We start from the raw sequence: 17958 nt of genomic DNA, 5'->3' as shown, positions 1-17958 counted from the left end.
AAAGACAAATAAGAAAAAATACTCTTTTTTTAAACAGAACTATTGTTGATTGGAACCAGCTGCCTGGAGGTTTGCTTGAACCTTTTCCATCAAATTTTAGGAGTTTTAAGAATAAATGTAAAGCAGCCACTGGGTAATAAACTTCATTGATCAGTGATTATTATACTATTGTACTTATTAAAATATTGTTTGTACGTAATGTGGACGGCGCGAGAATTTGTATTCCAAAAGTGAATGATGTGTAGGCGGTTCGTGATTTTGGACGGTATATGAAATTGAAGAGTGCGTGATTACGGACGGAGTGCGGCGATGGACAATAGTGTGCATCTAGCCCATGTTTGATGGTAAAGGTACGGTTGCTAATCTTTAAGTGTCATTAAACATGAGAGCATTTTGTCTCATATATGCTCTTTTTGTGTATGTTTATGTATGTGCACTGTAAGAGTGACCGTTGACATGACTTGGCCGTTGCCACCAGAGCAATAAATCGAAACAGAGATGGTAGTTTTTTCCACACTTTATTTTTAAGCCGACCGGTATCGTCGCATAGGCGACATCATCAGGACCTGATGATGTCGCCTATGTGACGAAACCGGTCGACTTAAAAATAAAGTGTGGAAAAAAGTACCAACTCTCTTTCGATTTATTAGAATGGATTTCCACAAAGTGAAGCCTGAAACCATCGAGTTTACCAGAGCAATAGCCTAATTGCAACGAGATTTATATAATAATTATAATAACTACACCTGCGCAATACCTCACCAGTCGCCTCAAGGGGGTGTGGTGGGTGCAGCAGCCTTTTATTTAACCATAAAATTATGTGCTCTTATGCATTTGACATTAACATATTGACAGGCATTTACCGCCAAAAGCAGCCTGAGCGACGAGGTGAGATTCAGAATTTCAGATTAAGGAACCAAATAATCAATAATCCACCCATTAAATGTCCCAAATAAATACTGATTTCCTGTTATGCATATAGGCTGGTTTTTTCCGACAAATGACTTCCGAAATACTCGAGAAACAAAGAAACACCACGCCCCTCAAATATCCGCTCCCTCGTTTTACAAAAGGTCACCGCATTCTTAAAATGGGAATCAATGTAGATATCCTTATGTTTTGTCTCGAAGAAGCAAAAGCAAGTTTTTCAAAACCTGCCGAGAACACGCAAGCGCTTAGCTGAATGAAAATCCCTCATTCAGAAGGAATAGGTAGAGCCACTCGTTAATTCTAATGTGCTGACAATATGATCCGGAACTATTCTAAAGTCGTGCATCACAGTCTAAAATAATTGCTTCGAAAACATTCTTAAAAACAGGTCTTTATTTGACATTGCACAAAAAATAGAAAATAAAATTTTCTTCCGCCTCTGTTTTCTAAAAATATTTTTTCTATTTTCAGTGGAATATAAATAAAAGTGCGCTTTTGAAATACTTTTGTAAATAAACGTAGTTTTAGTCTCTTTCGAGTTTTTTAACCTCATCTATCTTTACTCAAGCACTCCTGCCATCTCACGGCGTATGCAAAAACTGCAACACTGAAACCCCCGCGAGCACGTCGTGGTACTCCTCTCCACGAGAAAGGAAAGGGTCGTGCGCTGAACTCCATGGCAATGATCTCGGACGGACACCAGGCCGGCCGCACTGGAAAGGCCCGCGGTCCTTACACTGCTGGATGGATGTACTTACATCTAGAGTGAATACTTTGCACGACAGCTGGACTAATTAGACTTTTGGCTGAAACCAATGAAAATGCGGTTTCTCATTAGAGCAATACGTCGCCATTTGCCAACGCTCGATCGACGACAATTGACACTTGGCAGTCTAATTTATGCTATAACATTTTATAGATTTTGAGGAAAAAGTCAGAATTTACGATTGTCTCTCGAAGCAGGGGATCTCGACTCACGATCTTAAAAAATGTCGCGGAGTCGGTGAGTTTTTATGTGTTTCGCCGGGGGTCGCTTGACCACAGCTAAAAGGAAGGAAGTGTTACCAGCGTTCATGCACTCGTGACTCCTCTTCGTGCAGTGACAATATGGTATCTTTGGGAATCAGCAGACATTAAAATATCTGCGTTATATGTTGGTGGGGAAAATGACAAGCGGTTTCAGAAAGAAATTACTTCTTCTCGGGCGATACACTCATTTTGCAGTGAACAATTATATTCACTGCTAATAATGAAAATATGTGCATATTTAAATATAGCCAAGGAATATGTAGACAAAAACAAATAATTATAATCCCAATCAAGAGAAAATTTCATTACAAAAATTACATTGCTCATTGTTTCAAGGCAATTTTCGGTTATCAGTTGATCTCGCTGAAACATTTTCCAGGCGCTTAAGTTAACGGTTTATATTAAACATTTACTCAGCTCAAAGAATATAAGTCGATCCTCTTTAAGAAAACGTTTCCCACTTGGCAACGGTCTCTCTTGTAATCCTTGTCAAGACAAGACCGTAAATAATTAACTTAAAAAATTGAGAAATTCAAATGAGTGCGGGAGATGCAGCAACAGTTACGATGACAGGCATTACGCAGAGTCGAAAAAATCATTCCTCTTGGCAGGGACCTCAAGAAATTGAACTCGGAGGTGAAATGTGCCAATGAGGAGTTGAAGGTCACACTATATTTTACGATCTGTAGTATTGTGTCGCGCATTGACCGCGGAGGGCTCGTTTGGAGTGGTGCATGGTGGAGAGTTTGAATGGAAGATTGTGGGGACTTCTTCGGGTACGGGTCGTAAATGGACCGGTTTTTTGTTTATCTGATGCCTGTCCTCTCATCGTGTTGGAATCCACTCTATCGATCGGGGGTCAAATGCATATATCGTTAAAGGCATGGCAGTTCGTAGCGTGCAGTGTACACGAAAACATTACGAGTGTTTTGCATAGTTGGCAGAAAAGAGCGCGTGTCATATACAGGGTGCGTAGTGCAATTGAATTTCCCGCGCCGCTCCTATTGGTCGGAGAGGAATTAAACCACTTGGATTAGGTGATGTGGACGCTAAACTTTGCCACAACACCGGTCTCAGTGCTCTCCAATCGGGGGAAGTTGTAGGACGTCAGTAATTGTAAACCTCTGCGCGCCGACCGTGTCACGGAAGACCAACTGAGTGGAAATGCCAAGTGAAATTTTTCAACATATTGCATATGAACCTGATTATTTGGGCAACGTCATCACTGTTGATGAAACTTTTGTACATGAATACGACCTAGAAACAAAACGCCAAAGCTCTGAGAGGCACACCGACCAGTCCTCCCAGCAAAAAAATGCAAGAATGAGCACATCAAAAGTGAAAAAATACTCATAGTCTTTTTCAACAGTAAAGGAGTGGTCCATAAGGAGTGTTTTACCTCAAGAACAGACAATTAACACTAACCTACAACGTGGATGTGCTGGAAAGACTCCGAAAAAGGGTCATTAGGACGAGAAAATACATCTCCGCTACCTGGCAACTCCATCACGACAACGCGACTTGCCACAACGAGCTACGACTTCCAGGCCAAACACCAGGTGCAAACGCTGCCCCATCCCCCCTATAGTCCTGACGTCACCTAGGCTGACTTCTTTTTGTTCCCTCGGATTAAGGCAGCCCTGAAAGGAACCCGTTTTACATCCACAGAAGAGGTCCAATCAGCTCCGTGACTAGAAGACCTTGCGAGAGGTCTCCGAAAACACCTTCCAGGGCGCATACCGGCCATGACAGAGTCGCTAGAAAAAATGTGTAGAGGTCCAAGGACAGAACTTTGAAGAATTTAAAGTGTTCGTGCAAATATTTTCAATAAAATTCTTTAAAAAATAAAACCGTTACTTCTGGAACCCACCCTGTGTTCGGGAAAATAAAGTAAGATCGAGCAACTTCGAGTCAATTCAGATCAGATTTTAACTTTAGACCCCCAAGATAATACAACATATGAACAATAGCGGTACAAGAAATATAACTCATGAAAAAACAATAAAATGAGTGCCTCGAAAAACGTTAAAGGGGTGATGTCGATGAGAGTACAGGGTGCGGCTGTATAAGTCGTTGACTTAAATTGAATTGCCCTTTAAATTAGCAAGCTGCAACACCCCGTAGTTCACTGCCATGCTTAAAAAAATAAGGGGGCTGCGTTTTATCGCCTCATTTGAAGAGGAGATGCTAATATCATCATGGGAACTTGGAGCTGTTTATCGAAAGAAATGGCACACTACGAAACATTCCCCAAAAATATCTCTCACTTTACAGGAAAGATAGAGATGATAAAAAAGGAGGCGGTGTGTTTATTGTTATTAAAAACTCTTAAGTCAGGAGACTTGAGGCATTTCCAGATAGCAAAATAGAAAGCATTTGGTGTTCAATAGAAGGACGGTTAGGAAATGGATCGTTGAAGCATTGACTGGATTCACAACGAAGGAGCTTCGGCAGGATGTATAGAGAATCACGATTGAAGAAAGGGAGGTGGGTACTATAGAGAAAAAATGGGTGCATCAAAAAAAGGGATATTGAAAGCCGTAAAAAAATATAAGAAAAGTTAATAGGAACAGGACAAGGATACCATGGATCACGAATGAGATGATTTCAATGATGGATGAAAGAAGGACATGGAAGAATGTAAACACAGAGTTAGGCAGAAGGAAGTATAAAGAGATAAATAATATATTGAGATGTGCAACAAATATAGCGAAAGAAGCGTGATGAAAGACACAGTGTGAGGACATGGAAAGTTTGCATAGGAATGTTTAAACACTATCGGGAAGCAAGAAGGAAAACTCTGTGTCAACAATCAAGGATTCGCTGGAAAAAATATTAATTGAACGAGAAAAGATCCAAGAGTTATGGATGGAATATACGAACTATTTGCATAGAATTGTGTAGCAATATATCGGAATCTATGGTAAAGACTTTAGGCCAGCAAGGTTGTACATAGAAAGATAATATGACGCAGATGAAGATAGCTTAGGTCCGGGCATTATTGACGATAAGATAGAAAGGGCATTAAGGGAGATGTAATCAAATAATACCGTGGGAGTAGACAACATTCCCGCGGAACTACTGAAACATTTAGGAAAATATCGGATGATGGGTTTTCAAGGACTAAATCGAGGCATTTATTGGAGAGAAATTGAGCTTGAAGACTTCATAATATTAGTGTTAGTTCCTATTCCGAAAAAGGTATAGGCTACATCAAGTGAGGACTACAGAGCATTAAGTTTGATTTCGCACGCTACGAAACAAGGTTCTCAAGATCATCATCAAAGGTTGGGTTTAAGAAGGGGAAAGGTACACGGGATACTCGCAGTACTGATGTCACTAACAAAAAGGAACATAGAATAATATCATGATGTATTTGCCTGTTTCGTTGATTTAGAAAGGGCGTTTGAAGGAGTGAATTTGGAAAAACTAATGAGTATATTGCAGAAAATAGGAATAGATTGGATGGAAAGGAGGCTAATCCGCAATCTGTACATGTCTCAGACTGCTCAGGTGTGAGTGGGGAACGGGGAGTCCGGATGGGCAGTGTTAGGAAGAGGTGTAAGGCAGGGTTGCCCATTATCACCGTTGCTGTTCAACCTATATATGGAGGAAATGATTAAAGTGACATGGGAATAACTGGAGGAAGGAATGAAAGTCGATGGGAAATCCGCATATCGAGAATTCATATTAAAAAAATAAAGATTATGCTGTTTTCCAGAAAGAAAAAGGCTAAGCTTAACATTAAAATAGGTGGGCAAAAACGAGAGCAGGTGGAACAATTTATATATTTCGGAAGTGTTTTGGAACAAAATGCTCAAATTATTAGGGATGTTAGGAGAAAAACTGCTGTAGGCAAAGAAGCTTTCACAAGGAGGAGGGAGTTGATGACGGGGACGTTGAGTAAGGATGTTAAGGAAAGACTTGTTAAAACTTTGACATGGAACGTGGATTTGTACGGCGTGGAAACATGGTCACTGCAGCTGGAAGATAGGGAAGGTGTAGAATACAATCCAAATCGAAGAAGTAAAGATATTTCGAAAATAAATACCTACGCATGATAAGGAATGAACGCAAAGAAAGAAAACTATTCCAAGAGCATTCCTTCATTTGGTGTCGCACGAGGACCAAGAACACGTCACCATCGATTACTGAACGTTGACCTCCTCATTGGACGTACAAAGGAAATCCGCACTGACGGCCGGTGGGGGGGGGGGTTGGGCTGTTAAGGTGGGGAGGTTATGGCGGTAGGACGACCGCCCCCCATCAATCCGAACTAATTACCTCTCCCTACTCCTCCAGGGAGAGACCCCAAAGGAGGAGTGTATCCCGAGGGGGGAGGAAGGGGGAGTATGGGGGAGGAGGAGTATGGGGGAGCGCCAGAAGCGGAAGTTGTCGCCGCGTACACAGAGCGGGAACGGGGCGTGATCTCGGGGAGCGCGTCGTTATAAATAGAAAGGGTGGCTGGAATGCCCTTCCTCCCTTCCTTTCTCCCGAGTGCGAGTGAGTGGAGGGTGACTAGGAAGGGGGTGGGGGGAGGAAGGGGGGTGCAAAGGAGGTGGGGGAAGACGGACAGACAACATCCGGAAAGAAGGCGATCCTCCCTCAATCGGAGTGCGTGGATTAAAGAGCACCTCGGGACAAAGCATTCGAAGGAGCACTCATTTACCTGATCCTTGTGTGCCTTACCTCAAACTGTAACGACCTTCGCCACCTAAGATATATTCCCTAGAACTAGCGGTAAACGGAGTTTCACGAGAGATTTGGGGGGGGGGGAGTTTCGTCCTGGCCTGGATTTCCCATGCATTCAGTCGCCCCGCGGTTCGCAGAGATGCTACGAAAGATTACATCATTCGCCATTCCCCCGCCACACGCCATAGCGGCGGTTTGCGGGGTACTATGTAGATGTAGATGAAAACCTTTTGTAGATGTAGATGAAAACCCATCAGGGCCTTTTCATCGCGTTTCACTCTGTGTGAATGAAATAAACTTCCACATCTCATCATGTGTAGTATTTCTAACACGACTTCTGATAATAACTCTTAATTCTATTCTGATATAATAGGGGACCCGCCAGCTACCTGCAGCGTTGGGTTTCATTCCTTACCTTTCACAGTCTTGGGGAGGAGAGCGTTTTGTATCGCATGTTCATGTGGTGGTGGAGTTTTGCTTTCTCGCTTGTTGTGTCCTGGCTTGCGCGTGGTTGGATGGCTTTCGTGCTGCATCCTGGGGCGCAGTTGTTTGTTGGTTTATGTTTTATGTGTTTGCATGAGTGTTTGATGAAGGGATTTTGGAATGAGTGTGTACTCTGCTGTGGGTGTAGTTTTGCATGTATGTTTTGATTTTGCATGTGGTATTGTTTCTTTTTACGAGTGGTGGTGGTCTTTACTTAACACCCCCGCCATACGCCCTTGCGGCGGCTTGCGGGGTATTATGTAGATGTAGTCTCTAACCTGAAAGTTTGTAGTTTTAGTTTTAATTCATCTCGATTTCCATTAAATGTGTAGACTCAATTAAATACTTCTGCGTTACCCTCACTCACGATCTCTCCTGGGTTAAACACATATGGGGAATATGTGAACAAGCTGACAAAAACAGGATTTATCAGAATAGTACTGGGTAAATGTAATGAAAGGGCCAAAGAGAAATGCTATATTTCGCTGGTTAAGCCTCATTTAGAATATACTGCAAGTATATAGGATCCTCGCAAATTTGAAATAATTGCCGAATTGGATCGCGTGCAGCGTGGAGTAGCTACATTTGTAAAACGTTGCCATGATAAACTTAGTAGCGTATCTAAAATATTGGAGCAGCTAGGTTGGGAATCACTCACGGAGCGAAGGTTAAATTACAGATTGAAGCTCTTGCATAAACTGGAAGGGCTTCTCATTAGCAGTGATGTTGAAAATGTATTATTACCTCCATCGTACTACGGTAGGGGATATCATGTCAATAAAATTATAGAGATTACGCGTAGAACAGATAGATTTAAGGCGTCATTTTTCCACGAACAGTAAGGGATCAGAATAAAATTTTCCTACCGCGGTAGTGTCATGTTCAGGTAAAAGTAGGTCTGGTATGTATTCACCCCCTGCCACACACCCTAGTGGTGACTTGCAGGGTATATACAAATAAATAATATGCAGATGAATCTCCCTATATCTAACAGTAGCACTTTACACCTTCCTTAAGTGGCTTTCACGAAATTAGTTCTCATTTCCACATTTGTATAGTTTTGATGTCGCAATTGCCTTCCTATATGTTGAGGATTGCAGTGATCTCTGTGGTAATCTATTCGTCGCTAATATCTCTCGTATCTTTGAACTTGCGCCCGCGACTTAAACATTTGCTCCAACGAGAATTCGGATAATATTAAATCAATTCCAAGCCATATTAATCGAGTACTTTTGCTGCCATTCCTAAGCAATAATAGAAACTTACGATACACCATATATTCTATAACTCGCGATTTAATGCAAAATTTGAGATAGTGCGAAATAATGCGATGTCGTCCAATTACATCGCGAGGCCGATATATTTCAAACTCTTGTGATATATTTTGATTGACATGTCAGTGAAAGATTGATTGAGATCTGTATATCAGACGGCCCTACCGACTTCAGGATAAAACGGCGGTCTAGGCTCCAACACACAAGGGTTGTCCACACTGCCTGCCTGTTCGCATTTGCCAAGTGTTGCCCTTCGCCCCGATGACCTCATTGACCACCCCGCGCACACTCATCATCGCGGAGGCCCCACCATCGTTCCCCCATGGATTCCCACGTCGGGCGAGGGGGCAGGCAAAGTGAAAGAGTATTGGGGGCCTCGACAAAAGAGCCTCTTAAGGAGGGTGGGCTGGGGAGGGGAAGGGAGAGCGGGAGGGTGGGATGGGGAGGGGGAAGGGCCTTAGGAGATGACGTGCATCGGAAGTTGACAGCCAGCATCCGTCAGGAGAGGTACCTCGAAATGTATGACATACATAATGTTGTGAGAGAGAGTGAATTTTAATGCTCAGTAAAATCCCATTAATACTGTACCAATGACAAAGAAAAGACTTCTCCATGGCAAACCCTGCAGGCCATCACTAAGGTGTGTGACAGTGGGTGTTCCAACAACATGCATGCATCTACAAAAATTACGTTTTTCTAAACTTTTAGTAAAAAATTTACGTGTAGAATAATTCAAATGCTCATGATAACTAAAGGTACGTGCACAACGGTATCTGGGGTTGAAATACTTCCCTGTGCTGTTTTTAACAAGAAGGAAAATAAAATTACGTTAGAAGATAACCTTGGTAGAGATAACATAATATTTTACTTAGAATGAAAAAAGGAAAATACCTTTTCCCCCGAGCACGATCGGATGGGGTCATTTTGATACCTTATTGTTCGTGGAAAAAATGACATCTTAAATCTAACTGCTTTATATTAATATTTCTAAATTTAATGACATAATATCATCCGCCGAAGTACGACGAGGCTTTTGATACATTTCCTAAGGACCTGCTTCCAACGTATGCAAGATATTGAATCTTTACTTAAACTTTATTTGGTGATTTCTATCCTCTTCCCTCTAATGTTTTGGATGTGCTACTCGTTTCATCATAACAACGTTTTACAAATCTAGCTCCTCTGCGCTGGACGCGATCCAATTTGGCAATCATCCCAACTTCGTGACAATCCCATATAGTACCTGCTGCATATTCTAAACGAAGCCTAACAAGCGAAATATAACATTCCTCCCTAACCTTTTAATCACATTACCCCAATACCCCCGCGGAGAGGGACGAGGGTTTTGGTTGTATGTGTTGATGGGTGGTGGTACCCCATGTGCCTTCCTCTTTGAGTCCGATAAAAGGTTAATAAAGGATGCGTTCCAAAAGTAATGCAATTATTTTTAAAAAGCAATTTATTGAACAGATTTGCACACAGACTAAAAAGTACTGTCCCTGGGCTTCTACGCATTTTTTCCAGTGACTCTGCCATGACCGGTACGCGCCCTGGAAGGCGTTTTTGGGGACCTCTCGCAAGGTATTCGTCGCGGCTGATTGGATCTCCCTTATGGACGAAAAATGGGTTCCTTTCAGAGGTTCCTTAATCCCAGGGAACAAAAAGAAGTCTGCTGGGGCGACGTCAAGACTATAGGAGGGTGAGGCAGCGTTGGCAACAGGTGTTTGGCCAGGAACTTGCGGACTCGTGGCGCGTTGTTGCAAACACCTTGGACACGAGCTTGGCGCACACTTTTCTCATCGCTGAATCTTCCGTAACAATGTGCAACACAACAGTAGACGACATGCTTAGTTCATCAACAACCATCTTCACTCGAAATTCTCAGTTCATTACTCGACGGTCAGAGTCCAACAATTGTCGAACACGAGCCATATTGTGTTGGTTTTGCTAGTTGACAGCCGACCAGAACGTTGTTCGTCGTGAACCCCATCCCGGTCCTCTTTAAAGGCCTTTAACCACCTCCTTAAACCTGTGATCAGGATAGAGCGGAGTCCCCATAAGCCTCAAAAATCATTATTTTGGTCTCCTCAAGAGAATTTTTCAGTTTAGCACAAAACCTAATCGCGTAACGTTGCTCCATCGTCGATTACATTTTTTTCGTGACACGGTAGCGCGCAGAGGTTTATAATAACTGAACTTCTGCCGCTTCCACAGGTTGAAGAGCCCTAAGACTGCATTTGTGGTAAAGTTTAGAATCCCATCCACCAACTTAAATTAGTTTGATTCCACTCCAACTGAGAGGAGCGGCGTGGAAAATTAAATCGCATTACTTTTGGAACGCACCCTGTAGGTCATTTAACTGTCGAAAATTTTTATAGTAACTGTTTTAATAGTGGCTTTAAGCGCCAAATTGCCTGGTCAAATGCTTTGTTACATGGTTTATATGTATAATAAATTTGAAACTCCAATAGCCGTAAACAGTTTACCTTTCTAAACAAAGTGAAAATGAAATTAATTGGCTAGAGCCACAAGTCAAAAAGGGGTAAAGGTAAAAAAGGATAATGAGGTAGGTAAAAGGTAAAAAAGGAGAGGATAAGAAAGGTGAATACGAATACGCGTATTTCGGCCACAAAGTAGCCCTCTTCAGCGTACTGAAGGGTAATCGTCACTACAACACAAGTCGAAGTGAGACCTTTTTTACCTTTTACCTACCTCATTATCCTTTTTTACCTTTACCCCTTTTTGACTTGTGGCGCTAGCCAATTAATTTCAGTTTCACTTTGTTTAGAAAGGTAAACTGTTTACGGCTATTGGAGTTTCAAATTTATTATATATTACTAGCCGTAAGAGCTCATTTCTATCAATATGGTTTATATGCTTTGTATGTCATCATTCGTTCGCATGTTTAAATCCTGGTTTGGATACACACCCTGCCACACACCTTCCCGGTGGCTTTCAGGGTATTATGTAGATGAAGATAATTCGGACGAAGAAGACAGTTCGCAGCATGGAGTGTGGGTGGAGGCTGGTTGAGCGGGTTCTCTCTCTTCCTATCTCATGTTATTACCATTCTTTAATACTCCGAGGAAATGTCAAGCGATTAAGACAGGAACGCTAATTTAAAGTGGAAATATCGCAATAAAGAGCTAAAAATATATGTAAAGGAAGCAAATGAGAAATTGGAAGATAAGCTCGAAGACAATTCTGGAATAAATGCCGTGAATAAGTGGATTCTGCACGATATGAATCAATAAATGATAACTCGAAGACAGCAATTAGAAATCTTTGAATGATAAAATACAAGTGCATTATCGAAATAGAACTCAATTCGGATAAAAAGTGGGATTTTACTTTGAGATAATTCCACAAAGTTAAGCATAATATCATTGTATCAAAATTTAAATGTTATGAAAAACAAAAGGAGATAAATACGAGTGTAAATGAACCTCATAATAAACATTGAAAAAACGCATTAGACTCGAATGAACATTATAAAAAATGCAATATCAATTAAAAAAATAAAGGAAGCCCGAAGCCTACATGTTGCTCCCAGCTTCTTTTGTTCTTTTAATTGCCGCGCAATTTTTTATTTTGTTTCTTCTCTCTCTCTCTCTCTCTGAGAAATCCAACGATGATAAATGGACCCATTTATCCCATACCCCACCAATATCCCATAAGGTTTGTCTGTGGAATGTCTGAACTCTTAGCTCCTTATGTGGTTCATCCAGGGTTTTTGTGTGAGTGACCTCTGCTGCTACATTCACCCTCCGAGCGAGGAGGAATGGACCCACTACATCTACATGAACACTCCGCAATCCACCTAAAAGGTGTGTGGCAGGGGGTGCACGCACTAGATGGGATAAGATTAGTGTTTAAAGAGTTGGGAAAAGGAAAGCAGCGAGTTCTCTTCACTTGCAAGCACCTACGATACATATTCTGGATTTCATTCTCAAACACCAACGATTGGACTTTCTTGGGAACTATGTTAAGATGATACAATCAGTATTCATTTAGCATGTAACTGTACGGTAATCCTGGAGATAAGCAGCTTTAGCAGATTACCTAATGGGTATAAAATACTGGTGCGACTCATTGCTGTTAGCATTAAAAGTAAAAAGAGTGATCATTTTTTGGTAATAGAGCAGTTGTCTCCCAAACGCCTACTGCATTGGGAACACCGAAATGGAATGTGTAGACTCGATTTAATACTTAGGCTTGCCTTCCCTCACGACTTAGGGGAACACATGAGGGATCTTACACTGACCAAGTAGGGAATAGTACAACTGCTCCGAAGTATCAAAGCACACAAGGCATCTTGTCCGGAAGGAATACCTGCTAGAATATTAAAGGAATTAGCTGAAGACATTGCCCCGTTTTTACATATTGTTTTTCTAAAATCGATAGAAGAAGGCTCAGTGCCTCGCGACTGGAAGCTAGCCTATATAACTCCCATCTATAAAGGCGGCGATAGGAATAAACCAACCAATTACCGACCCATTTCTTTAACATCGATCTCTTGTAAAATATTGGAACACATTATTGTCACTAACATTATGAGATTCCTTGATAGTAGGAAAATACTAATCCACAACCAGCACGGAATTAGGAAAAGCAGATCTTGCGAAACACAACTTGGTCTCTTCATTCACGATATACTTAGATCGGGAGAAAACAACACACAAGTCGATGCAGTATTCCTGGATTTCAAAAAAGCCTTCGACAAAGTCCCACAAAACTGCCACATAAACTTAAATACTATGGAATCGATGAGAAAATAATTAATTGGATTAGAGACTTCTTATCAAATCGAAAACAAATAGTAGTCATAGATGGGTTGTGCTCAACGGATAGAGGTGTAACTTCAGGCGTCCCCCAGGGAAGTGTAATAGGGCCTCTTCTGTTCTTAATATACATTAATGACTTAAGCACACACGTTGGTAGCAATCTGAGGTTATTTGCTGACGACACGGTGATATACAGGAAAATAAGGAGCCAACTAGATCGCGAGCTACTCTCTAGAGACTTAGACAATATCTCAGAATGGTGCAATAAATGGGGATTAACACTTAATATAGATAAATGCGCAGTTTTTAAATTTTGGAACAAAGGAAGCGAGGAACAGGATATAAACTACGAAATAGAGGGTTCAGTACTGACTACGGCCGATCAAGTTAAATATTTGGGGGTTGTTCTAACACCACGCCTTTCATGGGGAGCACATATCGGGACAATATGCGGATCAGCTTTAAAGAAGCTTGGCTTCATAAAACGGGTGGTGGGGAAATGTAATGAAAAAGTTAAAGAGAGGTGTTATTTTGCTCTAGTTAGACCTCATTTGGAATATAGTATGCCGCAAGTATTTGGGATCCTTGGGAGAAAATTTGGCAAAAAGAATTAGATAAAGTCCAGAGAAAATCCGCTAGATTCGTTAAAAACTGTCATGATAAGAACACAAGTGTGACAGGTCTCTTAGGGGAATTAGGCTGGGAACCACTTGAAGTGCGGAGAGAACAAGCGAGGCTTAGACTTTTAGAAAGGTTCAGAACAAACGAGTTTAACTATGACACTGAAGTAATTACAATGGCCCCACACTACTTAGGTAGATCAGACCACTAAGATAAAATAAGGGAGATAGATTCCAGTACAGATAGGTGCAAATGCTCATTCTTTCCCCAAACAATCAGAAATCATAATAGTAAGAAACTTAAGTCCCTTTAGAAATATTAAAAACATTGAATTAGCATTGACATCCTAATGCCCTGCCGATGTACTGCACCAAGCACACAACAAGGCTTCCCACGTTGGGCAGGGGGTTGAGGGAGAGGGTCCCGCCGACGGTGGGCCCGCAAGACTGGGGCCCGACGGAGGGCTCCAGCGCTATTTTTGGCGCCGGGCCACGTGTGCGGTGGCAAAGGGAAGGGCCGACACCAAACCAAAGCAGCATCGACGTCTGGAGGGGGCGGTGGCCTTGCGGTGCGGCGGTGAGGGACTTCCGGTGCCATCGACAGAAACGGGACGAAGGGGTGCGAAGGAGAAAAGAAAAGCCATGTGGCGGGCGACGGCGGGGAAAGGGGGGAGGAGGGGTGTGTGGCGCGGCGTCCGCAGCCAAGATTAAGGGGCGGAAGAGAGCGCGACGTCGTCGTATGCAATCCCCACGCCTACCACATCCCAGGCACCGCACAAATACTATGCACTTGAACAACAGCAAACAACAAGCACGCCACATCAATCAACATCGCACACCAGTTATGTGTGTTCTAGGAAAACTTTAAGTGTTGCTTTTTGAATAGGGAATCCGTGGGTGACACTTGGGGTAGATTTGGCCAAAAGAATTAGATAGAATCAAGAGAAAATCCGCCCGATTCGTTAAAAATTGTTATGATAAGAACGCAAGTGTGTCAGGTCTCTTAGGGGATTTTAGGCTGGGAGCCACTTGAAGTACGGAGGGAACAAGCGAGACTTTTAGAAAGGTTCAGAACAAACGAGTTTAACTATGGCACTGAAGGACACTATTGTAATGGCCCCACACTACTTAGGTAAATCAGACCACAAAGATAAAATAAGAGAGATACATTCCAGTACAGATAGATACAAATACTCGTTCCTTCCCCGGAAAATCAGTAATCATGATAGTAAGAAAACTAAGTCATGTTAGAAACCTTAAACACGTTTAATTTACAAGTCGGAAAAAATAAACATTGCAAGGATATTAAGAACATTTGTGGGTGCATGTGTAAGTTAGTTGGTAGTTTGTGTGTTTGCATATGTGTGGGGTGCAAGTGTTCTTGCATGAATGTAGGCCATGTGTTGTTTGTGGAATGTATAAACTTGTGGCTTTTGCATGCTGTTTTCATCTTAATTACATGAGGTGCCCTAACACCCCCCGCCACATACCCTCGCGGCGGCTTGCGGGGTATTAAGTAGATGTAGATGGGGTTGATTTTGTCGTATATGTCGCGAGAGGAAGGAACGGTAGCTTAAATCTGGAATGGTGCTTGGCCAATTGGTGCTTGGGAATCTGGCCGGGGAACACACCGAGGCGCCCGAAATCCACCTGCCTGAGGGCTCCGTCTCCACAGGCCAAGAAATCCTCCTACGCTGGGCCGCTTCCGGTGAGCCTGAGGATCCGACGGCCTGGGAGGAGTCCTCTTCGGAGGAAAGTGCTTCATCGATCAATGACGAGACAAACAACAACAACGACTCGGGTCTCGAGGACGACCAGCCGGAGTCCGACGCCTGGCGATGGAGACCGATCCCCGACGACAACGCAAACCAACAACCGGACATCACGGAAGAGGACTCGGACGCCATCTCGCTCCCCGACCCGGAGGACGACAACATAGACATAGCGGCGGAACTCAACGTCCCGGCGGTCCGTCCCATCCTGCCATACCGTTACCACAGAAAGGTAAATGAATTAATATCGCGCACGGGGGCTAGTCTACCCAAACCCCGGGACGCTCCATTCTTGAGTTCCCGCACCAAACCAAGTGCCGTTATGGACAGATTCATTCAAGAATTCCTGAAGGCGGGCATCCTAGTCCAATGGCCCGTCAAGTGCTCCTTCCGGTGCTTTACAATACCTAAGCCGGATGGAAATTTTCGGTTCATCCAGGATCTCAGTCCATGGACCGCATATGTGAGAAAACCCAAATTTTCCTTGTTAGGCCCAGCGAGAGCCATCGCCCTTATACCTAAGGACAGCTTCATGGTCAAGATCGACCTCGCGAGTGCGTTCTATCAACTGCAGGTGAACGTACATCACTGGAAATATTACGGAGTGCGCTACCGCAACGAGCAATACGCCTTCACGCGCCTCCCAATGGGCCACCCATTGAGCCCCGCGATTCTACAACGTTGGGCCGAGGACGTTATGATTTTCATTGAGAACAAATTCAACGTGCAATCAGTGATGTATCTCGACGATTGGTTGTTCTTTAGCAAACATAAAGTTTGCGGCTACCAAATCACCGACTTTATTCATGAAACCTTGGGCATCACGGTGAATTTCAGTAAATCGGTCCTCATTCCCACTCAACAATTAAAGTATCTCGGTGTCCGTATAGATACTGGCGCCCAGTCACTGCAACTTACAACCACGGCAATTAGGCGCGTCAAATCACTCATACCCATACTCACCCGTCTGCGCCAGGCGGACATTCCCAAGGCCGCTGGCTACCTCGCCTGGATTGCCTGGGTGCTCCGATTGCCGACCTTCATGATCACACAGGTGTACCAGAGAGACGACACCTACTGGCAGGCATCCCTGGACACAGATATATTCGACAAACAGGTATACCTACCCCAACCAAGTGAAATCATCCAAGTACACACGGACGCCACACCCACACAAGGAGGGGTGGCTATTCCCCGTTGGGGCATCTCCAGATCCTTCCCAGTGCCGCAGGATTGGCATATTAATGAAATTGAGACGATCACCAAGACTCTGGTGAGACGTGGGAGACGACACCAAGATTCTGGTGCTTGCTTGTCCCACTCTTTTTGTTATTCGTCCTGGTGCTCCAATTTACTAACTTCAAGTTGGGGGCCGATGTTATAATACTTACTTTAATATTTTCACGATTGTCTCAGCTCGAGTATCCCTCGAATTGTTTATTTTTAGACTCGTCTGGCCTCTCTTTGCGACTTCAGAAACTCACCTCACAATTCCTCCAGTGTACACCCGTGCCCCGCTTCGTAATAATATCGGTGCTATTGCTATTTTTTTTCTGAACTATTTCTTAACTGCCAGAGTCTGATCTGAGGAAGGCCGAAAACTCAAACAATCTACAATGTTAGTGCCCTTTTACGTCTTAGCTATTTTATTTTGGGCTCTATTGTGTCGTCTAAATGCTATATTGCTCTCGCGAGTGTTTCTACATCATCCATATATATATATATATATATATATATATATATATATATATATATATATATATATATATATATATATATATATATATGTATGTATATATATATGTATGTATATATATATATATATATATATATATATATATATATATATATATATATACACAGAGAGAGAGAGAGACCGTGGTTCAAGTCCCGGTCAAGGACACACATGCATATACTCGTATACGCATAGTATATGTACACACGCATACACATTTTATTTTCAATCATTAATTTTGTTTATGAGCAAAGGACTGATTTTCCGACGCCCTCGCTGCCGCGACTCTGCCGTCCACGAGCGAATAACTTACTCCAAGGGGAGAGTATGATTTCAAAAGGGAGTGCACCCGGAACATATGCGCAGTTAACGACGATGAGGTCGCCGACCCACAATGAATGCGAACAATTAAGCGCGGCGCTTGGACAGCCAATTGGTTCGAACCGCCGCCGGGATGCAATGACCACGACTCGGGCGGCCAAAAGGACACTCGGCGCCCGCGAGCATGCAGATGTCTTCGCGGGGGAGAGAGAGACCGCATTTAGGCACGGAGTTTCCAAAATTCTGCGGTGTGCTAGAGGCGCGCCGAGAAGAGGGGAATCGCGAAAACATTCGATGTGTTGGCAATCAATGGCTGGT

The 17958-nt window shown here is 43.0% G+C and overlaps 1 protein-coding gene across 1 annotated transcript in view; it reads right to left on the bottom strand.

The window, feature by feature from the left end:
- LOC139698612 (uncharacterized) overlaps positions 1–17958 on the bottom strand; it is a 165873-nt gene that overhangs the window by 123516 nt on the left and 24399 nt on the right. The gene's annotated exons all lie outside the window — the stretch shown is intronic.

This window comes from Hetaerina americana, unplaced genomic scaffold, assembly GCF_022747635.1.
Source record: "Hetaerina americana unplaced genomic scaffold, ioHetAmer1.1.p SCAF_9, whole genome shotgun sequence".
Classification (NCBI taxonomy): Eukaryota; Metazoa; Arthropoda; class Insecta; order Odonata; family Calopterygidae; genus Hetaerina; species Hetaerina americana.
Note: the sequence above shows the minus strand (reverse complement) of the source record. Positions and strands in the feature narration are given on the sequence as shown.